The 25,825-nt window shown below is 45.8% G+C and overlaps 1 protein-coding gene across 1 annotated transcript in view; it reads right to left on the reverse strand.

The window, feature by feature from the left end:
* The window catches only part of LOC110504516 (complexin-2), a 59,257-nt gene extending 33,842 nt beyond the window's left edge, over window positions 1-25,415 (reverse strand). Inside the window, exon 1 of the mRNA XM_021583273.3 lies at window positions 25,211-25,415. The gene's annotated coding sequence lies outside the window, so the exon portion shown is untranslated. The remainder of the gene's footprint in view (window positions 1-25,210) is intronic.
* Between the last annotated feature and the right edge of the window lie 410 nt (window positions 25,416-25,825).

Genomic DNA, 25,825 nt, shown 5'->3' on the forward strand with positions numbered 1-25,825 from the left:
TACAGTTCACTACCATTAGTCATCACTCTACACATTATACAGTTCACTACCATTAGTCATCACCTCTACACATTATACAGTTCACTACCATTAGTCATCACTCTACTGTTAGTCATCACCTCTACACACATTATACAGTTCACTACCATTAGTCATCACCTCTACACACATTATACAGTTCACTACCATTAGTCATCACCTCTACACACATTATACAGTTCACTACCATTAGTCAGCACCTCTACACACATTATACAGTTCACTACCATTAGTCAGCACCTCTACACACATTATACGGTTCACTACCATTAGTCATCACTCTACTGTTAGTCATCACCTCTACACACATTATACAGTTCACTACCATTAGTCAGCACCTCTACACACATTATACAGTTCACTACCATTAGTCAGCACCTCTACACACATTATACAGTTCACTACCATTAGTCATCACTCTACTGTTAGTCATCACCTCTACACATATTATACAGTTCACTACCATTAGTCAACACCTCTACACACATTATACAGTTCACTACCATTAGTCATCACTCTACACATTATACAGTTCACTACCATTAGTCAGCACCTCTACACACATTATACAGTTCACTACCATTAGTCATCACCTCTACACACATTATACAGTTCACTACCATTAGTCATCACTCTACTGTTAGTCATCACCTCTACACACATTATACAGTTCACTACCATTAGTCAGCACCTCTACACACATTATACAGTTCACTACCATTAGTCATCACTCTACACATTATACAGTTCACTACCATTAGTCATCACTCTACACATTATACAGTTCACTACCATTAGTCATCACTCTACACATTATACAGTTCACTACCATTAGTCATCACTCTACTGTTAGTCATCACCTCTACACACATTATACAGTTCACTACCATTAGTCAACACCTCTACACACATTATACAGTTCACTACCATTAGTCATCACTCTACTGTTAGTCATCACCTCTACACACATTATACAGTTCACTATCATTAGTCAGCACCTCTACACACATTATACAGTTCACTACCATTAGTCATCACTCTACACATTATACAGTTCACTACCATTAGTCATCACTCTACTGTTAGTCATCACCTCTACACATTATACAGTTCACTACCATTAGTCAGCACCTCTACACACATTATACAGTTCACTACCATTAGTCAGCACCTCTACACACATTATACAGTTCACTACCATTAGTCATCACTCTACTGTTAGTCAGCACCTCTACACACATTATACAGTTCACTACCATTAGTCAGCACCTCTACACACATTATACAGTTCACTACCATTAGTCAACACTCTACACATTATACAGTTCACTACCATTAGTCATCACTCTACACATTATACAGTTCACTACCATTAGTCAGCACCTCTACACACATTATACAGTTCACTACCATTAGTCAGCACCTCTACACACATTATACAGTTCACTACCATTAGTCAGCACCTCTACACACTATACAGTTCACTACCATTAGTCATCACTCTACCATTAGTCAGCACCTCTACACACTATACAGTTCACTACCATTAGTCATCACTCTACTGTTAGTCAGCACCTCTACACACATTATACAGTTCTATACCATTAGTCAGCACCTCTACACACTATACAGTTCACTACCATTAGTCATCACTCTACTGTTAGTCAGCACCTCTACACACTATACAGTTTACTACCATTAGTCAGCACCTCTACACATTGTATCTCATTAGTAACAGTACCGGACTGGACTGTAACCCATTAGTAACAGTACTGGACTGTATCCCATTAGTAACAGTACTGGACTGTATCCCATCAGTAACAGTACTGGACTGTATCCCATTAGTAACAGTACTGGACTGGACTGTAACCCATTAGTAACAGTATTGGACTGTAACCCATTAGTAACAGTACTGGACTGGACTGTATCCCATTAGTAACAGTACTGGACTGTAACCCATTAGTAACAGTACTGGACTGGACTGTAACCCCTTAGTAACAGTACTGGACTGGACTGTAACCCATTAGTAACAGTACTGGACTGTAACCCATTAGTAACAGTACTGGACTGTATCCCATTAGTAACAATACTGGACTGGACTGTATCCCATTAGTAACAGTACTGGACTGGACTGTATCCCATTAGTAACAGTAATGGACTGTAACCCATTAGTAACAGTACTGGACTGGACTGTATCCCATTAGTAACAGTACTGGACTGGACTGTAACCCATTAGTAACAGTACTGGACTGTATCCCATTAGTAACAGTACTGGACTGGACTGTAACCCATTAGTAACAGTACTGGACTGTATCCCATTAGTAACAGTACTGGACTGGACTGTAACCCATTAGTAACAGTACTGGACTGTAACCCATTAGTAACAGTACTGGACTGTAACCCATTAGTAACAGTACTGGACTGTAACCCATTAGTAACAGTACTGGACTGTAACCCATTAGTAACAGTACTGGACTGTAACCCATTAGTAACAGTACTGGACTGTAACCCATTAGTAACAGTACTGGACTGTAACCCATTAGCATCAGTACTGGACTGTATCCCATTAGTAACAGTACTGGACTGTAACCCATTAGTAACAGTACTGGACTGTAACCCATTAGTAACAGTACTGGACTGGACTGTAACCCCTTAGTAACAGTACTGGACTGTATCCCATTAGTAACAGTACTGGACTGGACTGTAACCCATTAGTAACAGTACTGGACTGTATCCCATTAGTAACAGTGCTGGAATGTATCCCATTTGTAACAGTAATGGACTGTAACCCATTAGTAACAGTACTGGACTGTATCCTATTAGTAACAGTACTGGACTGTAACCCATTAGTAACAGTACTGGACTGGACTGTAACCCATTAGTAACAGTACTGGACTGTATCCCATTAGTAACAGTACTGGACTGGACTGTATCCCATTAGTAACAGTAATGGACTGTAACCCATTAGTAACAGTACTGGACTGTAACCCATTAGTAACAGTACTGGACTGTATCCCATTAGTAACAGTACTGGACTGTATCCCATTAGTAACAGTACTGGACTGTATCCCATTAGTAACAGTACTGGACTGTAACCCATTAGTAACAGTACTGGACTGGACTGTATCCCATTAGTAACAGTACTGGACTGTATCCCATTAGTAACAGTACTGGACTGTAACCCATTAGTAACAGTACTGGACTGTATCCCATTAGTAACAGTACTGGACTGTAACCCATTAGTAACAGTACTGGACTGGACTGTAACCCATTAGTAACAGTACTGGACTGTATCCCATTAGTAACAGTACTGGACTGTATCCCATTAGTAACAGTACTGGACTGGACTGTATCCCATTAGTAACAGTACTGGACTGTATCCCATTAGTAACAGTACTGGACTGTATCCCATTAGTAACAGTACTGGACTGGACTGTATCCCATTAGTAACAGTACAAGACTGTATCCCATTAGTAACAGTACTGGACTGGACTGTATCCCATTAGTAACAGTACTGGACCGTATCCCATTAGTAACAGTACTGGACTGTATCCCATTAGTAACAGTACTGGACTGGACTGTATCCCATTAGTAACAGTACTGGACTGTATCCCATTAGTAACAGTACTGGACTGTATCCCATTAGTAACAGTACTGGACTGTATCACATTAGTAACAGTACTGGACTGTAACCCATTAGTAACAGTACTGGACTGGACTGTAACCCATTAGTAACAGTACTGGACTGGACTGTAACCCATTAGTAACAGTACTGGACTGTAACCCATTAGTAACAGTACTGGACTGTAACCCATTAGTAACAGTACTGGACTGGACTGTAACCCATTAGTAACAGTACTGGACTGTATCCGCATTAGTAACAGTACTGGACTGGACTGTAACCCATTAGTAACAGTACAGGACTGGACCGTATCCCATTAGTAACAGTACTGGACTGTATCCCATTAGTAACAGTACTGGACTGGACTGTAACCCATTAGTAACAGTACTGGACTGGACTGTAACCCATTAGCAACAGTACTGGACTGTATCCCATTAGTAACAGTACTGGACTGTAACCCATTAGTAACAGTACTGGACTGTAACCCATTAGTAACAGTACTGGACTGGACTGTATCCCATTAGTAACAGTACTGGACTGTATCCCATTAGTAACAGTACTGGATTGTAACCCATTAGTAACAGTACTGGACTGGACTGTATCCCATTAGTAACAGTACTGGACTGTATCCCATTAGTAACAGTACTGGACTGTAACCCATTAGTAACAGTACTGGACTGGACTGTATCCCATTAGTAACAGTACTGGACTGTATCCCATTAGTAACAGTACTGGACTGTAACCCATTAGTAACAGTACTGGACTGGACTGTATCCCATTAGTTACAGTACTGGACTGTATCCCATTAGTAACAGTACTGGACTGTATCCCATTAGTAACAGTACTGGACTGGACCGTATCCCATTAGTAACAGTACTGGACTGGACTGTATCCCATTAGTAACAGTACTGGACTGTAACCCATTAGTAACAGTACTGGACTGTAACCTATTAGTAACAGTACTGGACTGGACTGTATCCCATTAGTAACAGTACTGGACTGTATCCTATTAGTAAAAGTACTGGACTGTATCCCATTAGTAACAGTACTGGACTGTAACCCATTAGTAACAGTACTGGACTGGACTGTATCCCACTAGTAACAGTACTGGACTGTATCCCATTAGTAACAGTACTGGACTGTATCCCATTAGTAACAGTACTGGACTGGACTGTAACCCATTAGTAACAGTACTGGACTGGACTGTAACCCATTAGTAACAGTACTGGACTGTAACCCATTAGTAACAGTACTGGACTGTAACCCATTAGTAACAGTACTGGACTGGACTGTAACCCATTAGTAACAGTACTGGACTGTATCCCATTAGTAACAGTACTGGACTGGACTGTAACCCATTAGTAACAGTACAGGACTGGACTGTATGCCATTAGTAACAGTACTGGACTGTATCCCATTAGTAACAGTACTGGACCGTATCCCATTAGTAACAGTACTGGACTGTATCCCATTAGTAACAGTACTGGACTGGACTGTATCCCATTAGTAACAGTACTGGACTGTATCCCATTATTAACAGTACTGGACTGTATCCCATTATTAACAGTACTGGACTGTATCCCATTAGTATCAGTACTGGACTGTATCCCATTAGTAACAGTACTGGACTGTATCACATTAGTAACAGTACTGGACTGTAACCCATTAGTAACAGTACTGGACTGGACTGTAACCCATTAGTAACAGTACTGGACTGGACTGTAACCCATTAGTAACAGTACTGGACTGTAACCCATTAGTAACAGTACTGGACTGTAACCCATTAGTAACAGTACTGGATTGGAGTGTAACCCATTAGTAACAGTACTGGACTGTAACCCATTAGTAACAGTACTGGACTGTATCACATTAGTAACAGTACTGGACTGTAACCCATTAGTAACAGTACTGGACTGGACTGTAACCCATTAGTAACAGTACTGGACTGGACTGTAACCCATTAGTAACAGTACTGGACTGTAACCCATTAGTAACAGTACTGGACTGTAACCCATTAGTAACAGTACTGGACTGGACTGTAACCCATTAGTAACAGTACTGGACTGTATCCCATTAGTAACAGTACTGGACTGGACTGTAACCCATTAGTAACAGTACAGGACTGGACTGTATGCCATTAGTAACAGTACTGGACTGTATCCCATTAGTAACAGTACTGGACCGTATCCCATTAGTAACAGTACTGGACTGTATCCCATTAGTAACAGTACTGGACTGGACTGTATCCCATTAGTAACAGTACTGGACTGTATCCCATTATTAACAGTACTGGACTGTATCCCATTATTAACAGTACTGGACTGTATCCCATTAGTATCAGTACTGGACTGTATCCCATTAGTAACAGTACTGGACTGTATCACATTAGTAACAGTACTGGACTGTAACCCATTAGTAACAGTACTGGACTGGACTGTAACCCATTAGTAACAGTACTGGACTGGACTGTAACCCATTAGTAACAGTACTGGACTGTAACCCATTAGTAACAGTACTGGACTGTAACCCATTAGTAACAGTACTGGATTGGAGTGTAACCCATTAGTAACAGTACTGGACTGTAACCCATTAGTAACAGTACTGGACTGTATCACATTAGTAACAGTACTGGACTGTAACCCATTAGTAACAGTACTGGACTGGACTGTAACCCATTAGTAACAGTACTGGACTGGACTGTAACCCATTAGTAACAGTACTGGACTGTAACCCATTAGTAACAGTACTGGACTGTAACCCATTAGTAACAGTACTGGACTGGACTGTAACCCATTAGTAACAGTACTGGACTGTATCCCATTAGTAACAGTACTGGACTGGACTGTAACCCATTAGTAACAGTACAGGACTGGACTGTATGCCATTAGTAACAGTACTGGACTGTATCCCATTAGTAACAGTACTGGACCGTATCCCATTAGTAACAGTACTGGACTGTATCCCATTAGTAACAGTACTGGACTGGACTGTATCCCATTAGTAACAGTACTGGACTGTATCCCATTATTAACAGTACTGGACTGTATCCCATTATTAACAGTACTGGACTGTATCCCATTAGTATCAGTACTGGACTGTATCCCATTAGTAACAGTACTGGACTGTATCCCATTAGTAACAGTACTGGACTGTATCCCATTAGTAACAGTACTGGACTGGACTGTATCCCATTAGTAACAGTACTGGACTGTATCCCATTAGTAACAGTACTGGACTGGACTGTATCCCATTAGTAACAGTACTGGACTGTATCCCATTAGTAACAGTACTGAACTGGACTGTATCCCATTAGTAACAGTACTGGACTGTATCCCATTAGTAACAGTACTGGACTGGACTGTATCCCATTAGTAACAGTACTGGACTGTATCCCATTAGTAACAGTACTGGACTGTATCCTATTAGTAACAGTACTGGACTGGACTGTATCCCATTAGTAACAGTACTGGACTGGACTGTATCCCATCAGTAACAGTACTGGACTGTATCCCATGAGTAACAGTACTGGACTGGACTGTATCCCATCAGTAACAGTACTGGACTGTATCCCATTAGTAACAGTACTGGACTGGACTGTATCCCATCAGTAACAGTACTGGACTGTAACCCATTAGTAAAAGTACTGGACTGGACTGTATCCCATCAGTAACAGTACTGGACTGTAACCCATTAGTAACAGTACTGGGCTGTAACCCATTAGTAACAGTACTGGACTGGACTGTAACCCATTAGTAACAGTACTGGACTGTATCCCATTAGTAACAGTACTGGACTGGACCGTATCCCATTAGTAACAGTACTGGACTGGACTGTATCCCATTAGTAACAGTACTGGACTGTATCCCATTAGTAACAGTACTGGACTGTATCCCATTAGTAACAGTACTGGACTGTATCCCATTAGTAACAGTACTGGACTGTAACCCATTAGTAACAGTACTGGACTGTATCCCATTAGTAACAGTACTGGAATGGACTGTAACCCATTAGTAACAGTACTGGACTGGACTGTATCCCATTAGTAACAGTACTGGACTGGACTGTATCCCATTAGTAACAGTACTGGACTGTAACCCATTAGTAACAGTACTGGACTGTAACCCATTAGTAACAGTACTGGACTGTAACCCATTAGTAACAGTACTGGACTGTATCCCATTAGTAACAGTACTGGACTGGACTGTATCCCATCAGTAACAGTACTGGACTGTAACCCATTAGTAACAGTACTGGACTGTATCCCATTAGTAACAGTACTGGACTGGACTGTATCCCATCAGTAACAGTACTGGACTGTATCCCATTAGTAACAGTACTGGACTGGACTGTATCCCATTAGTAACAGTACTGGACTGTAACCCATTAGTAACAGTACTGGACTGGACTGTAACCCATTAGTAACAGTACTGGACTGGACTGTATCCCATCAGTAACAGTACTGGACTGTAACCCATTAGTAACAGTACTGGACTGTAACCCATTAGTAACAGTACTGGACTGTAACCCATTAGTAACAGTACTGGACTGTATCCCATTAGTAACAGTACTGGACTGGACTGTATCCCATTAGTAACAGTACTGGACTGTATCCCATTAGTAACAGTACTGGACTGTATCCCATTAGTAACAGTACTGGACTGTATCCCATTAGTAACAGTACTGGACTGTATCCCATTAGTAACAGTACTGGACTGTATCCCATTAGTAACAGTACTGGACTGTAACCCATTAGTAACAGTACTGGACTGTATCCCATTAGTAACAGTACTGGACTGGACTGTATCCCATTAGTAACAGTACTGGACTGTATCCCATTAGTAACAGTACTGGACTGTATCCCATTAGTAACAGTACTGGACTGTAACCCATTGCCATTATTGACAGCGTATCAACCAAGGTGTAATTCACTTTGCTTTTAGTATTGTCATGTTTATATTTGCTATTTGATTTGGGTATCTGGTATTTGGGTACCTTCATGAATATCTTGGGTATCTTAAATGTCGCAAATGAAACATATTATTATTATTGTTATTGTTATTTATTTTATTTTATCATAAGTGCCATCAGTGAATTAGTGGCATCAGTGAATCTGTGTCTCTGGCAACATCTGGGTTAAAGGTCTGGAGACCTTGCCTTACTGTGTGTGTGTGTGTGTGTGTGTGTGTGTGTGTGTGTGTGTGTGTGTGTGTGTGTGTGTGTGTGTGTGTGTGTGTGTGTGTGTAAGGGGAAATGGAAGGGGGTAATTAAGTTACACTCAAAATAGCCCTCCCTGGTTTACAAAGTGGATCTGACATCATCTACAATTGATTCAAACTCAGGGCTCTGCCCTCCCTATCGGATGTGGAGATATCCCTGTCCTACCCAGTCCAGTCCTACCCTGTCCTACCCTGCCCTACCCTGTCCTGCCCTCCCCTCCCTATCGGGTGTGGAGATATCCCTGTCCTACCCAGTCCGGTCCTACCCTGCCCTACCTTGTCCTACCCTGTCCTGTTCTACCCTGTCCTGTCCTACACTGCTCTACCCTGTCCTGCTCTGCCCTCCCTATTGGACGTGGATATATCCCCGTTCTACCATACCCTGTCCTGTCCTGTCCTACCCTGTCTTGCTCTTTCCTGCCCTGTCCTGCCCTGCTGTGTCCTGTCCTACCCTTTCCAACCCTGTCCTGCTCTGTCCTGCCCTGCCACGTCCTATCCTATCCTGTCCGACCCTGTCCTGCCCTGCCATGTCCCATCCTACCCTGTCCAACCCTGTCCTGCTCTGTCCTGCCCTGTCGTGTCCTGTCCTACCCTGTCCTGCTCTGTCCTGCCCTGTCGTGTCCTGTCCAACCCTGCCCTGCTCTGTCCTGCCCTGTCGTGTCCTGTCCTTCCCTTTCCAACCCTGTCCTGCTCTGTCCAGCCCTGTCCTGTCCTGTCCTACCTTGTCCAACCCTGTCCTGCTCTGTCCTGCCCTGTCCTGTCCTGTCCTTCCCTTTCCAACCCTGTCCTGTCCTGTCCTGTCCTACCTTGTCCAACCCTGTCCTGTCCTGCCCGGTCTTAGCCACAATAGGGTGTATGATGTGACAACATGGCACACCTCCATGTTGAAGAATATGAAGGCCTATCCATAAATAAGATAAAAATACATATTTATTTATATTCTGCATAAAAGTGCAGTGTGTGAAATTAATTGTCTGACCTATTTCCAGTCTATGATTTCCTGATGAATCGGATGTGCATAAATGTTTAGACAAGAGCATACAAAACAGCAAATTAGACTAAATTGGCTTCAAACAAAATTCATAGCAGAATGATGGTTGAACTATTGCTGTATCGAAAATATCCTGTCAGTCGTGCATTGAACCAGGCCCACAGATGTTTCAGTGACAAAGGCAAAACACAACGCAAACTCCATCAGACGTGTGCAATGTGTGAGATTTGTGAGCAACCATATGAATGAATTCATAGTTTGTTGGTTTTGGTAGGTTTATACAGATGATAATTAGCTGTAGCTACAATCTGTAATACATTGTCAATGTCCCTGTCAAATAAACAAAACTATTAACATCTAACTGACAGAAAGTGAATTGTCTCTGTCCTGAACACAACCTGTCTGTAGTTATTTTTTTACGTTAGGCTCCCGAGTGGCGCAGTGATCTAAGGCACTGCATCTCCTGGTTCAAATCCAGGCTGCGTCACATCCGGTCGTGATTGGGAGTCCCATAGGGCGATGCACAATTGACCCAGGTTTGGGTAAGGGGGAAACTGGATAGAGAGGAAACGAGGTTATGGAAGAAACAGTGTAGAGAGGAAAACTCCTATTGGCAAGCTAAGTGGCAAGACAGTACAACAGATCTGGGACCAGGCTAGGTTGCGTAGTCTAATAAATATGTATGGCAAAAGGTTCCTTGTCTCTTGTCTACTAGCGTCGTCCCCAGGACCAACTGCTAGAGAGAGAGAGAGAGCAAGCTGGTGGATGAGAATATTCCCTTCATGAATATCCATAACTTGGACATATATTGCGCTCCCGAGTGGCGCAGTGGTCTAAGGCACTGCATCTCAGTGCAAGAGAGGCGTCACTACAGTCCCTGGTTCAAATCCAGGCTGTGATTGGGAGTCCCATAAGCCGGCGCACAATTGACCCGGGGTAGGCCGTCATTGTAAATAAGAATTTGTTCTTTAACTGACTTTCCTGGTTAAAAAAAAAAATATGCAAACACTACAATGATACAAGGAGGTTGGATGGTTTAGTGTTTCAGAGCTTGTTACTTTGCCCCTCTTTACAAACAGAAGCTGATGTAATTTTATTGTACCACACCTTGTCTTCAGCAATGCTCCTTTAAAGGGTGACGACTCTAGTGACAATATTTAGGGAGAAACAATGGATACAGCACCTGTGCCAGGAACTGTGTTCAGTGCAGAGCTCCAAACTGTCTTCCTAGCTGTCTTCCCTCCTACAGCACTCTGTTTAGCTTCATAGCAACAGGTCTAAGGGGTTGTAACCAGGACAACCACTTCTTACATCAACTAGAGGCAGTGAGAGTGTGGGTGTCCTGGCTGCAGGAGGAACAGGAGAAGTACATCTCTATTACCAGTCACCCTGTCAGAACTTATACAGTGTATATTCAGGCCCTTCAGGTCTGCTAACATGGATCGGGGGGGTGAAAGGGGCCAACGGGAAGATGAGGGAGCGAATCGGCACCAGCTGGTCACGCCATCAGAGAACTCCCTCCCTGGTTGTCCAAACAGCCAGATGAGGATATGCCTCAGCAGTTGTTAGATCTCACGTAAGGCCCATCGTAGCGAGGCCCATCAGAGTGAGTCCCATCCTAGCGAGGCCCATCCTAGCGAGAGCCATCCTAGTGAGGCCCATCCTAGCGAGACCTAATCCTAGTGAGGCCCATCCTAGCGAGGCCCATCCTAGCGAGGCCCATCCTTGCGAGGCCCATCAGAGTGAAACCCATCCTAGCGAGGCCCATCCTAGCGAGGCCCATCAGAGTGAGGCCCATCCTAGCGAGCCCATCCTAGTGAGGCCCATCCTAGCGAGGCCCATCCTAGCACCAGCTGGTCACGCCATCAGAGAACTCCCTCCCTGGTTGTCCAAACAGCCAGATGAGGATATGACTCAGCAGTTGTTAGATCTCACGTAAGGCCCATCGTAGCGAGGCCCATCAGAGTGAGGCCAATCGTAGCGAGTAACCATCGTAGCGAGGCCCATCCAAGCGAGTCCCATCCTAGCGAGGCCCATCCTAGCGAGACCCATCAGAGTGAGGCCCATCCTAGCGAGAGCCATCCTAGTGAGGCCCATCCTAGCGAGACCCTAATCCTAGTGAGGCCCATCCTAGCGAGGCCCATCCTAGTGAAACCCATCCAAGCGAGGCCCATCCTACCGAGTCCCATCCTAGCGAGGCCCATCCTAGCGAGAGCCATCCTAGTGAGGCCCATCCTAGCGAGACCTAATCCTAGTGAGGCCCATCCTAGCGAGGCCCATCCTAGCGAGGCCCATCCTTGCGAGGCCCATCAGAGTGAAACCCATCCTAGCGAGGCCCATCCTAGCGAGGCCCATCAGAGTGAGGCCCATCCTAGCGAGACCCATCCTAGTGAGGCCCATCCTAGCGAGGCCCATCCTAGCACCAGCTGGTCACGCCATCAGAGAACTCCCTCCCTGGTTGTCCAAACAGCCAGATGAGGATATGACTCAGCAGTTGTTAGATCTCACGTAAGGCCCATCGTAGCGAGGCCCATCAGAGTGAGGCCAATCGTAGCGAGTCCCATCGTAGCGAGGCCCATCCTAGCGAGTCCCATCCTAGCGAGGCCCATCCTAGCGAGACCCATCAGAGTGAGGCCCATCCTAGCGAGAGCCATCCTAGTGAGGCCCATCCTAGCGAGACCTAATCCTAGTGAGGCCCATCCTAGCGAGGCCCATCCTAGCGAAACCCATCCAAGCGAGGCCCATCCTACCGAGTCCCATCCTAGCGAGGCCCATCCTAGCGAGAGCCATCCTAGTGAGGCCCATCCTAGCGAGACCTAATCCTAGTGAGGCCCATCCTAGCGAGGCCCATCCTAGCGAGGCCCATCCTTGCGAGGCCCATCAGAGTGAAACCCATCCTAGCGAGGCCCATCCTAGCGAGGCCCATCAGAGTGAGGCCCATCCTAGCGAGACCCATCCTAGTGAGGCCCATCCTAGCGAGGCCCATCCTAGCACCAGCTGGTCACGCCATCAGAGAACTCCCTCCCTGGTTGTCCAAACAGCCAGATGAGGATATGACTCAGCAGTTGTTAGATCTCACGTAAGGCCCATCGTAGCGAGGCCCATCAGAGTGAGGCCAATCGTAGCGAGTCCCATCGTAGCGAGGCCCATCCTAGCGAGTCCCATCCTAGCGAGGCCCATCCTAGCGAGACCCATCAGAGTGAGGCCCATCCTAGCGAGACCTAATCCTAGTGAGGCCCATCCTAACGAGGCCCATCCTAGCGAGGCCTATCCGAGTGATGCCCATCCTAGCGAGGCCCATCGTAGCGAGGCCCATCGTAGCGAGTCCCATCCTAGCGAGACCCATCAGAGTGAGGCCCATCCTAGCGAAACCCATCCAAGCGAGGCCCATCCTACCGAGTCCCATCCTAGCGAGGCCCATCCTAGCGAGAGCCATCCTAGTGAGGCCCATCCTAGCGAGACCTAATCCTAGTGAGGCCCATCCTAGCGAGGCCCATCCTAGCGAGGCCCATCCTTGCGAGGCCCATCAGAGTGAAACCCATCCTAGCGAGGCCCATCCTAGCGAGGCCCATCAGAGTGAGGCCCATCCTAGCGAGACCCATCCTAGTGAGGCCCATCCTAGCGAGGCCCATCCTAGCACCAGCTGGTCACGCCATCAGAGAACTCCCTCCCTGGTTGTCCAAACAGCCAGATGAGGATATGACTCAGCAGTTGTTAGATCTCACGTAAGGCCCATCGTAGCGAGGCCCATCAGAGTGAGGCCAATCGTAGCGAGTCCCATCCTAGCGAGGCCCATCCTAGCGAGGCCCATCAGCGTGAGGCCCATCCTAGCAAATTCCATCCTAGCGAGGCCCATCCTAGCGAGACCCATCCTAGCGAGGCCCATCTTAGCGAAACCCATCCAAGCGAGGCCCATCCTAGCGAGGCCCATCCTAGCGAGAGCCATCCTAGCGAGGCCCATCCTTGCGAGGCCCATCAGAGTGAAACCCATCCTAGCGAGGCCCATCCTAGCGAGGCCCATCCTAGCGAGGCTCATCCTAGCGAGGCCCATCCTTGCGAGGCTCATCCTAGCGAGGCCCATCCTTGCGAGGCCCATCAGAGTGAAACCCATCCTAGCGAGGCCCATCCTAGCGAGGCCCAAGAGAGTGAGGCCCATCCTAGCGAGGCCCATCAGAGTGAGACCCATGCTAGCGAGACCCATCAGAGTGAGGCCTATCGTAGCGAGCCCCATCCTAGCGAGACCCATCAGAGTGAGGCCCATCCTAGCGAGGCCCATCAGAGTGAGGCCCATCCTAGCGAAACCCATCCTAGCGAGGCCCATCCTAGCGAGTCCCATCCTAGCGAAACCCATCCTTGCGAGGCCCATCCTAGCGAGACCCATAAATCAGAGTAAGGCCCATCCTCGCAAAAACTATCAGAGTGAGGCCCATCCTAGCGAGTCCCATCAGAGTGAGGCCCATCCTAGCGAGACCCATCAGAGTGAGGCCCATCCTAGCGAGGCCCATCCAAGCGAGAGCCATCCTAGCGAGACCCATCCTAGCGAGGCCCATCCTTGCGAGACCCATCCTAGCGAAACGCATCCTAGCGAGGCCCATCCTAGCAAGGCCCATCAGAGTGAGGCCCATCCTAGCGAGACCCATAAATCAGAGTAAGGCCCATCCTCGCAAAAACTATCAGAGTGAGGCCCATCCTAGCGAGTCCCATCAGAGTGAGGCCCATCCTAGCGAGACCCATCAGAGTGAGGCCCATCCTAGCGAGGCCCATCCTAGCGAGACCCATCCTAGCGAGGCCTATCCTAGAGAGACCCATCCTAGCGAAACCCATCCTAGCTAGGCCCATCCAAGCGAGACCATCCTAGCGAGACCTAGCGAGGCCCATCCTAGCGAGGCCCATCAGAGTGAGGCCCATCCTAGCGAAACCCATCCTAGTGAGGCCCATCCTAGTGAGACCCATCCTAGCGAGACCCATCCTAGCGAGGCCAATCCTAGCGAGGCCCATCCTAGCGAGGCCCATCCTTGCAAGTGTTATATAAATATTCATACACATAGCTCATATAAACAAAGACATTCCGTCGTAAGAACACATACACCCAGCCATAAGACTGACCCCCTCTTCCTTATATAAACACACATCTCATCTCCCTCTAACTGGCCGGTCCCAAGAGCAAAGCACTTTTGCTGTGCACCAATGGGGCCCGCTCTGGCTAGAGCAAGGCCCGCCTCCAACCCTCCGACCAGTCAAGAAGACCGAAACGACAAGACTCCACCTACTTTATTCTATGTATAAAAATGTATGTAACCATTGTATAGGTCTCTTTTTCACCTGGCTCCTTGCCGAGTTATGTGAACTAGGTCCGTGCACGTAAAACTGCGGGACAAGATATCTCTGACTCATTAAAACTGTCTTTTGTTACAACTGAAATCCACTCTGTCCAGCGTCCGTGATTTGGTCTCAACTCTCCAGTATTTGAACACTAACAGAATTGGTAGCAGAGGATGGTTGTTCTTGAATTCGATCTATTATAAGTTAGTGTGAGAGGACGAGACTGATCACGGCTAAAAAATCAGACGGAAGAGTGACTTCCCCAGCCATTCATCTTGCCTCAGGAAATCTGATCGGAGCGCTCTATATAAAGGTGAGCAGAGCCCGTTATATCGAAATCTGCATATTGTATTATAGCCTAAACCAAATTTTGATCAGAAAGTACTGGGCGTGAGTATGAATCGGTGCCCAAATTTCTTACATAAGAACCTAAGACATTGATCGGGGAGATCTTGTTTTGCTCGTTTTTATTTTTTATTTGTATTTTTATTTTTTATCAATTGGCCTATTATTAGAAGTGTAGTATGCATGTAAAAGTTCCTATTAAATAAGTGCTTACTGTTTAATTGGTTTTGTTTAGAAGTGTAGTATGCACGTAAAAGTTCCTATTGAATAAGTTCTAAACTGTTTAATTGGTTGTGTTTAGAGATTTAGTTAATTAATAGATCGACTGAATCTGCATGTAAAAGATCCTATTGAATGAGTTGTAAACTGTTTAATTGGTTATGTTAGAGGTGTAGTCGAATAGATATAGGATATGTAAGTTTGGCCTTCCACTAGACAGAGATCGGGAATGATGTGGCTATTGCACATCAAACAATAAACATAAGATGAACCAGAGTTGACATTCCATGATTTGGAGATGGGGGAAATTAAATTGAAAGAAACGTTTGTCGCGGAGTAGGTTGGGATACGTAACTGGGCTATTATGCACACGTGCTGGTAGACAAAGCCACCTTAGTATCGAATGGAATACTGATTTTCGTTTTTTTTCATTCCTGTTGATATTGCCTAAAGTTTAAAATTATTCTGACAATTGCTATAGAATCGCTGGAATTTACTGATATAAGTTCATAAAGGAACTTACTGAATTGTTTCTAGAAAGTATTTAAATAAGCCGCCGAGCTTAGTACAGACTTTGTTTGACAGACGCTAAAAGCTACACACTGATTTTTGGGTTTTTCTATTCTATCTATATTTCCTAAAGAGCTAGAATTACTCTGAAAATTGTTATAGAACCGCATATATTCACTGATATATTGTTCCAAAAGGAAATCGCAGAATCATTTATAGAAAATACCTAAACGAATCGCTGAACAAATTCAAATAAAATACCGGTGAAATACACACGTGGCGGGCGTCACATACTGATAACCCCCTTTGTCTCGACCAGGGACAGGCTAAGCATACAACGATAGAAATAAACACCACATAGTAAGGATTGAATATACCTAAATAACGCATTATACACATTATCAGACGACTTAGATAAAATGTCTGCAGCCATCACGCCCAAACAAATGATTGCAGTAGAAACTCAAGACCAAGGGGAGCAGCCAGATAACACTCAGATCGTGGCACAGACTGTCTCTCAGATGATCCAACAGCAGGCAGCCCCACCACCCCATTACCCTCCCCCACAGCGGTATATCCTGCAACGGCAACGGGCTCAACGAGGCCCCTACACTGGACCATACAGAGGGGGAAACTACCAGTGGTATAACTGAGGAATTCCCGGTCACTATGCCAGATATTGCACGAAACCACTCTCCCCGCAGCAACAGCAATGGAGAGAAAGAGGAAGAGGACGTGGAGGGGCACCAGGAAGAGGACCCTCTCCTAGACACATGCAGCAGGAGCAGCAAGATTACAACCAACCCTCCCACTTCAACACCTGATCACCCAGTAAGAATGATGAGGATGCCACTCCTGCCGATGACCACACTGTCTGAAGCCCAAGAAGTGTACTGGCTAAAATGCCTACCCACAGGGCCTGCCACCCCTCACATCCAGTTTAAGTTCAACCAACTGAAAGCTCAAATCTACACTCTGCACCCATATAAGACTCCCCAAGCTGAGATCCATTGCACACTCAATGCAACAGAAACTGATGACTGCCTCTACACTGCAGACTGGGACGAAGACATGATGCACCTGACCCCACCTATCAGGTGTTGTACCATTGGGTGTGGCCCAGAGGGGGTGGCAGCACCGGTCATCCTACGATCAAGGAACCTCCATGCACCCCTGGCCTGGACGGCTGAAGCATCAACAGCCATAGCACTCCTGAAAACAGATCTATCAGCGGCAGCAGCTCTGACGGCACCTGACTACAAGAACAAGTTCCATTTGGATGTTTCTGGAAGGGAAGGATTCACCTCATCCGTCCTATTCCAGAAACAAGAGGGGGAGAGAAGGGTCTTGATGTACTACTCTTCAAACTTGACCACATTGAGGTAGGACAGTCAACATGCTCCAGATACGTTGCTGCAGTAGCAAAAGCTATTGAAAAAACAGCTCACCTCGTGATGTCACCCTTCAATCAGCCATCATCCCTCAACCAGCATCGGCCAAATTAGCTGAAATCATCGGATTGACGCAGGTCCTCATCAGAGGAAAAGGAAAGACTGAATATCTATACAGACTCAGCCCATGCCCATGAAGCAGGCCACACTGATGGACCCAGAACTTTTATGAGAAACACATGGCCCCACACACAAAGGCAAACTAAAGACCCTCCAAAAAGGCCTCGCACATCTGGTGGCACCCTCACATAAAAAATATGACTGACTTATTTTATGACGATGATTTATTTTGTGACGAATGCAATGGTTGTGACAGACACAACCCAAAGAAACCATATCAAACACCAATGGGCTCATACGTAATACCTAATGCATGTTTTCAGGATATTAGTATAGACTACACCGACATGGGCCCCGAAAATGTATCTAAAGGCAAACTCTATCTCCTAGTCATAGTAGATAGGTTCTCCAAATGGGTAGAGGCAATAATAACAAAAGGGGAGGATGCTAGGTCAGTCTTTAAGTGGCTACAAACCAAACTAATACCCAGGTATGGCATCCCAAGACAAATCAATTTTGACAAATGGCTTACATTTAACAAACACCTGAGACAGGTGGAAGAAAGATTTGGCATAACCCACAGATTTGGATCTGTGTACAGGCCCCAATCCCAAAATCTGGTGGAACGTCAAACCAAAAGCAAAAGCTAAGATAGCTAAAGTATGTGCCTCATGGGATAATGACTGGTAGAGTCATGCATGGTCCACCAAGGGAGGGAGGTCATATGCCCGCCCTTGATGTACAACAAATTGTAATGTCTAATTATGTGAAAAAACTGACGGTTCTCTCTGCAGCGCTCTCTACCCAGGTTCACAAGGTCCAGGAGGGGGAGCTGCCGGGGGACACGCCACTACTGAAGGTAAAGGTTGGTGACGGGGTGTGGGTTACAGTCCACAAGAGAAAGTGGCTGGAACCCAGGTGGACTGGACCGTACGAAGTGAAGGAGGTTACTTCACACTCAGTCCAGGTCAAAGGTAAATCAGGCACACCTTGGCACCGCCTTACACATTGCACCCCAGCCCCAATTCCTTCTAGAACACTGACTGAAGTCAGAGCTGATTTGAGCGGCCTAAATTCGATTCCAAATGAAGACACTCCTTCCTCAGGTGATGCGGCATCAAACTCCGCCTCCCCTGAGAAGGGAACCTCGCCCAGTTAGAGGGAAATTTCTCCCTCTCTGGGTGAGGCTGGGGATATCTGGTCCCTTATTTGTGATATTCCTACTGATATTTGGAGTAACCCTAGGACTTTCACATGGTTAATTGAACAACTATTTCACCCTGCCACATCGCATACACCAACCCCTACACATGTCCCTAACTCCTTTCCTGATATCACTCCCTCCAATCACTCCCGTCCCAAACGTAGCACTACACCTACAGACCCACCATGCAAACCAGACAAGGTTAGGAGCACCACCTTATGTATACCCACGATTGCAACCGCCACCTTTCTGCTATAGTTTTCACGTCTAATAGACGTGAAGAGGGGGATTTGTTATATAAATATTCATACACATAGCTCATATAAACAAAGACATTCCGTCGTAAGAACACATACACCCAGCCATAAGACTGACCCCCTCTTCCTTATATAAACACACATCTCATCTCCCTCTAACTGGCCGGTCCCAAGAGCAAAGCACTTTTGCTGTGCACCAATGGGGCCCGCTCTGGCTAGAGCAAGGCCCGCCTCCAACCCTCCGACCAGTCAAGAAGACCGAAACGACAAGACTCCACCTACTTTATTCTATGTATAAAAATGTATGTAACCATTGTATAGGTCTCTTTTTCACCTGGCTCCTTGCCGAGTTATGTGAACTAGGTCCGTGCACGTAAAACTGCGGGACAAGATATCTCTGACTCATTAAAACTGTCTTTTGTTACAACTGAAATCCACTCTGTCCAGCGTCCGTGATTTGGTCTCAACTCTCCAGTATTTGAACACTAACACAAGGCCCATCCTAGTGAAACCCATCCTAGCGAGACCCATCCTAGCGAGGCCCATCAGAGTGAGGCCCATCCTAGCAAATTCCATCTTAGCGAGGCCCATCCTAGCGAGACCCATCCTAGCGAGGCCCATCCTAGCGAGGCCCATCCTAGCGAGACCCATCCTAGCGAGGCCTATTGTCAGTATCAGCAACACAAATTGTGATACAAACACATGATTCACTCAGGGGTTTACATTAATCTGACTGGGCAGACTCTTAGTAGGCACGTACTGACTTGGCACTGTTTTTCTATTTCCTTCTTAAGAGTGAACTTTTAAATGTTGAACAGCTGCTTTACATCAGTGCTTCTACAATGGTTGTGGACTAGAGGAGAGCGTTACTCTGCATAAGAGCAGAAATTATGTTTAGAGCGGTCTCAAAAACATCCCTCAGTCATCTGTCTGGTACTGTACAGTGGCGCTAATTTGTTTGTCGGGAGTGGTTCAATGAGCCCACGAGGGGTTCCCTCCTCCTCTAGTGAAATAGAAGAGAGAAAGCGAAGTGCTGCTGGCCGGTAAGTGGCCTATCAGTGACCACAGAACCAGGTTCCTGGGGTCTGTTAGTGGCCTATCAGTGACCTCAGAACCAGGTTCCTGGGGTCTGTTAGTGGCCTATCAGTGACCACAGAACCAGGTTTCTGGGGTCTGTTAGTGGCCTATCAGTGACCACAGAACCAGGTTCCTGGGGTCTGTTAGTGGTCATTCAGTGACCACAGAACCAGGTTCCTGGGGTCTGTTAGTGGTCATTCAGTGACCTCAGAACCAGGTTCCTGGGGTCTGTTATTGGCCTATCAGTGACCACAGAACCAGGTTCCTGGGGTCTGTTAGTGGCCTATCAGTGACCACAGAACCAGGTTCCCGGGGTCTGTTAGTGGCCTATCAGTGACCATAGAACCAGGTTCCCGGGGTCTGTTGGGGAGGGGGCAACATGACAAGAATAATCAGACAGAAATGAAGAGACAGATTTAGGGGCTCCCAAGTGGAGCAGCAATCTAAAGGCACTGCATCTCAGTGCTAGAGGCGTCACTACAGACCCTGGTTTGATTCCAGCCTCATTATACTCTGATGAAGACAGCTTGCCTGTCGAAACGTTGGATTTTACATTTTTGCATCTGAGCTCCTAGAGTGTGCGGCTCTCCTTTATTTTCAAGTTGTCTACTCCGCTAGCCAGCACCTCTCCTAAATAGGTGTGCGTTTCTTTTTCTTCTAGATTGATTCCAGGCTGTATCACAACCGGCCGTGATTGGGAGTCCCATAGGGCGGCGCACAATTGGCCCAACGTTGTCCGGGTTAGGGTTTTGGCTGGGTTAGGCCGTCATTGTAAATAAGAATTTGTTCTTTTTTGTTCTGACTTGCCTAGTTTAAATAACGGATAAAACTAATAATAATTGGGGAATCATCATGTCAGCTGTTCTATTCAATACAATTCTATCTGCAAGGTTGTGAAGAATGTGAATGTTTCAGCTCATTGAACAACCCCCCCCCCCTCCTGCGGGGTCTTGTCTTATTGACCCCCTGCTGAGAGGCACCTGGGGAACCCCCCCCTCCTCTACACTGTGGGGTCTAATTAGCCTCCGTCAAAACGATTCATCGTCCTCATCTGCAAAACCTAGTGTAACAACAACAACAGCAGTGTTGTTCTGTACTGTTAGGCTACTGTAAACACTAAAAGGGCAAATATTAGTGAGGTCAAATCAAATATTTACTGGTCGTATACACGTGTTTAACAGATGTCATTGGTCGTATACACGCGTTTAGCAGATGTCATTGGTCGTATACACGCGTTTAGCAGATGTCATTGGTCGTATACACGCGTTTAGCAGATGTCATTGGTCGTATACACGCGTTTAGCAGATGTCATTGGTCGTATACACGCGTTTAGCAGATGTCATTGGTCGTATACACGCGTTTAGCAGATGTCATTGGTCGTATACACGCGTTTAGCAGATGTCATTGGTCGTATACACGCGTTTAGCAGATGTCATTGGTCGTATACACGCGTTTAGCAGATGTCATTGGTCGTATACACGCGTTTAGCAGATGTCATTGGTCGTATACACGCGTTTAGCAGATGTCATTGGTCGTATACACGCGTTTAGCAGATGTCATTGGTCGTATACACGCGTTTAGCAGATGTCATTGGTCGTATACACGTGTTTAGCAGATGTCATTGGTCGTATACACGCGTTTAGCAGATGTTACTGTGGGCGTAGCGAGGTGCTGCTAACTACTTATGGATACAATCGTTGAACCACCCATCATCAAAACTGTATATCTCACCTGGTCTGCACGTGTATATGATTTCACTACTGTGTGTGTTACTGTGCTGTGTGTGTGTGTGTGTGTGTGTGTACACCTCCGTGCGTGCATTTTTATTTTCAAATATATGTACCACGGGTCTAGGCACTTTACAGCAACACAAGTCTGGCAAGGAAAGATAAGCCCACAGATAACATCCTTTGAGCAGGCATGAAGTTTTTAGGGACCATCAGCATACCATTTCAGATGGATTAGAAGCTCTATCCATGAAGTTCTTGGGGACCATCAGCATACCATTTCAGATGGATTAGAAGCTCTATCCATTAAGTTCTTGGGGACCATCAGCATACAATTTCAGATGGATTAGAAGCTCTATCCATGAAGTTCTTGGGGACCATCAGCATACCATTTCAGATGGATTAGAAGCTCTATCCATGGAGTTCTTGGGGACCATCAGCATACCATTTCAGATAGATTAGAAGCTCTATCCATGAAGTTCTTGGGGACCATCAGCATACCATTTCAGATAGATTAGAAGCTCTATCCATGAAGTTCTTGGGGACCATCAGCATACCATTTCAGATAGATTAGAATCTCTATCCATGAAGGTCTTAGGGACCATCAGCATACAATTTCAGATGGATTAGAAGCTCTATCCATGAAGGTCTTAGGGACCATCAGCATACCATTTCAACTATAGATTAGAATCATTATCATTTACCTGGTTTCATTTCAGTTCTAGAAGCTCTATTCAATTACAATCAGCTCCTCTGGTCAAAAGTAGTGCACTATATAGGGAATAAGGTGCCATTTGGGACACTGGTAAAAAGTAGTGCACTATATAGGGAATAAGGTGCCATTTGGCAAACACTATGTCTACTGGCTACGGAAATACAGATCGAGGCAAATCCTTTGAACCAGCATGGTAACATCCTCATCACAGGGACAATTTGTCCAGGTAATTGTAACAGTAGTTTTTTATTGTTTTCATTATTGCATTATAAACATCTCACAACATCTTGATTGAGGTTTATTTCTGTGGGAGATTGTATTAATAATTCATCAGTTTGAGTCCTCTGTGGTTCAGCAGCTCAGTCCCTGCCTGCAGCTGGCCTCATCTCTCTCTCTCTCTCCCCCACCCTCTTTCTAGCTCTCTCTCCCCTCTCTTTTCTCTCTCTCCCATTCCCTCTTTCTATCTCTCTCTCCCTCTCTCTTTTCTCTCTCTCACCCTCCCTCTTTCTATCTCTCTCTCCCCCTCTCTTTTCTCTCTCTCCCCCTCCCTCTTTCTATCTCTCTCTCCCTCTCTTTTCTCTCTCTCCCCCTCCCTCTTTCTATCTCTCTCTCCCCCTCTCTTTTTTCTCTCTCCCCCTCCCTCTTTCTATCTCTCTCTCCCTCTCTCTTTTCTCTCTCCCCCTCCCTATCTCTCTCTCCCCCTCTCTTTTTTCTCTCCCCCTCCCTATCTCTCTCTCCCCTCTCTTTTTATCTCTCTCTCCCCCTCTCTTTTCTCTCTCTCCCCCTCCCTCTTTCTATCTCTCTCTCCCTCTCTTTTCTCTCTCTCCCCCTCCCTCTTTCTATCTCTCTCTCCCCCTCTCTTTTCTCTCTCCCCCTCCCTCTTTCTATCTCTCTCTCCCACTCTTTTCTCTCTCTCCCCCTCCCTCTTTCTATCTCTCTCTCCCCCTCTCTTTTTTCTCTCTCCCCCTCCCTCTTTCTATCTCTCTCTCCCTCTCTCTTTTCTCTCTCCCCCTCCCTATCTCTCTCTCCCCCTCTCTTTTTTCTCTCCCCCTCCCTATCTCTCTCTCCCCTCTCTTTTTATCTCTCTCTCCCCCTCTCTTTTCTCTCTCTCCCCCTCCCTCTTTCTATCTCTCTCTCCCCCTCTCTTTCTTTCTCTCCCCCCTCTCTCTCCCCCCTTCTCCCCCCCTCTCTCTCCTTCTCCCCTCTCTCACTCTCTCCCCCTCTATCTCCTCTGCTAACAGAATAGAACTCGAACAGGAATCATCAAACTCTCCATCTCCACATCTGTCATCGTCAGCCCACTACTGACAAGACAATTCATCTCTTTCCAACTAGGTGACAGGCAAGCCTGTGTGGCATTTCCTCCTCAGCAGCTGCTGGAGGCTGTAGGCTAATATTAGAGCTATACAATTGTCACAACATACACTGTAGGTGTTTTACTTGAACATTTTAGCATTGGATGCAAACAAAGCAATCTATATGACCTCACTGCATATTATGACATCTTTGTCCAAAAGGTTCTCGCACTTAACATGAATGAGGGTTGCATGAATGAACTGTAGGGTTGGCTGCCTCCAAGCTCTGATAGGCTACTGTACTTACATGGCTGGAGGATGTTGCTTTCAGCTATAAGCAACTGTCAAAAGTATTACCATTGGTAGGCTAATGGTGAAACACTGGCACTGACTGTAAATTTTGAACTCATCCTTTAGTTCTCAACAACAAGGGTTAACATGGTCTAATTGGTGGACCAGTGTGTGTACTAGATGTTTCTGTAGTCTGTATACTTATGTTTACATTATCTCTCTCTCTCTCTCTCACACACACACACACACACACACGTTGTGAGTGCATATAGCATGCATATATTGGCTAATCAATTTAGCATCACATCAAATATTTAATGTGTCCATAACCTGAATGTGGCTCATTTCAACAGACTGGTTACCTACACCGTCAACAAAAACACGCTGGTCTACGCATACAACATATAACATGCATGTACAACTTAAACAACACAATAGACATGTCAATATTTTGTTCAAACCATTCGCTCATCGAATAGAGCATCTCAATAGACTATCTAATGCATGCACAACAACTGCCCATTCCGGGAAAAACATCAGCGTTACACACACGCATCTCTCCTTTCTCAACCGCGCTCAATAGCTTTGAGGTGGACACAAATTCCCCCTCACCTACGGCGAGATTATGGTGTCAAAATAGGCAACAACCATGAGCACTCTTGTCTTCTTCCAACAACACGGTGCTGAAACTAACAGCTCAACACGCCTTGAAACCATCGCGTGCCCAACCCTTTCTCCATCTTCGACTTCAGTTCGCACTACCAGTAGCCCTAGCTGGTTTCAGTACCAGTCAAGTGGAGAGTCAAAACGTGTTCCAGCTATGGTAAATTGTTGTTCCTCAGAATGAATTGATCGGTAGTTTTACAAACCTTAGAACGACTGGAGAAAGTCAGGCAGCGGCTCTCTCGGTCCCCAACCAACCAGTCTGTCTGTCTGTATCCTCCACCGGTAAATGCTCCAGTAGTATCGCACGCCCTCAGTCTACCCCCTCTCTCGTCTATTTTCCTCTCCCTACCGCCCCCTTCACTATTCATACTACCACTTCAAGCTTCTCCAAAGAAAGATACTGAAAATATCACAACATACACGGTTCGCATTTTTGTATCCCCTAGAATAGTTCAAGTCAACTTTATATAGTCCGGATTTAGTAGATTTCATGGACACCAAATGGTTATTTCTGGTAATGTATATTACTTATTGTAAAATATTTTTAATGGATAAAGATTGTCTACAATGTGCTGTTATATTGTTATTTAGAACCCATTATGCTTTTTGGCAGACTTGAGTAGAGAACTTATAGGCCTACAGAACAGGCAGACTTGAGTAGAGAACTTATAGACCTACAATAGACTACGGGGTGACAACAAAGAGGTATTAAGAGATATTCAATATAATTTATTATTGATTTCGGTGACACATAGATACATGCATTAAATTTATATTGTAGATGCCAAGGGTAGGAGCACTGATCAGATTGAAGCCAA

Source organism: Oncorhynchus mykiss, chromosome 25, assembly GCF_057628025.1.
Source record: "Oncorhynchus mykiss isolate SJ-2025 chromosome 25, ASM5762802v1, whole genome shotgun sequence".
Classification (NCBI taxonomy): domain Eukaryota; kingdom Metazoa; phylum Chordata; class Actinopteri; order Salmoniformes; family Salmonidae; genus Oncorhynchus; species Oncorhynchus mykiss.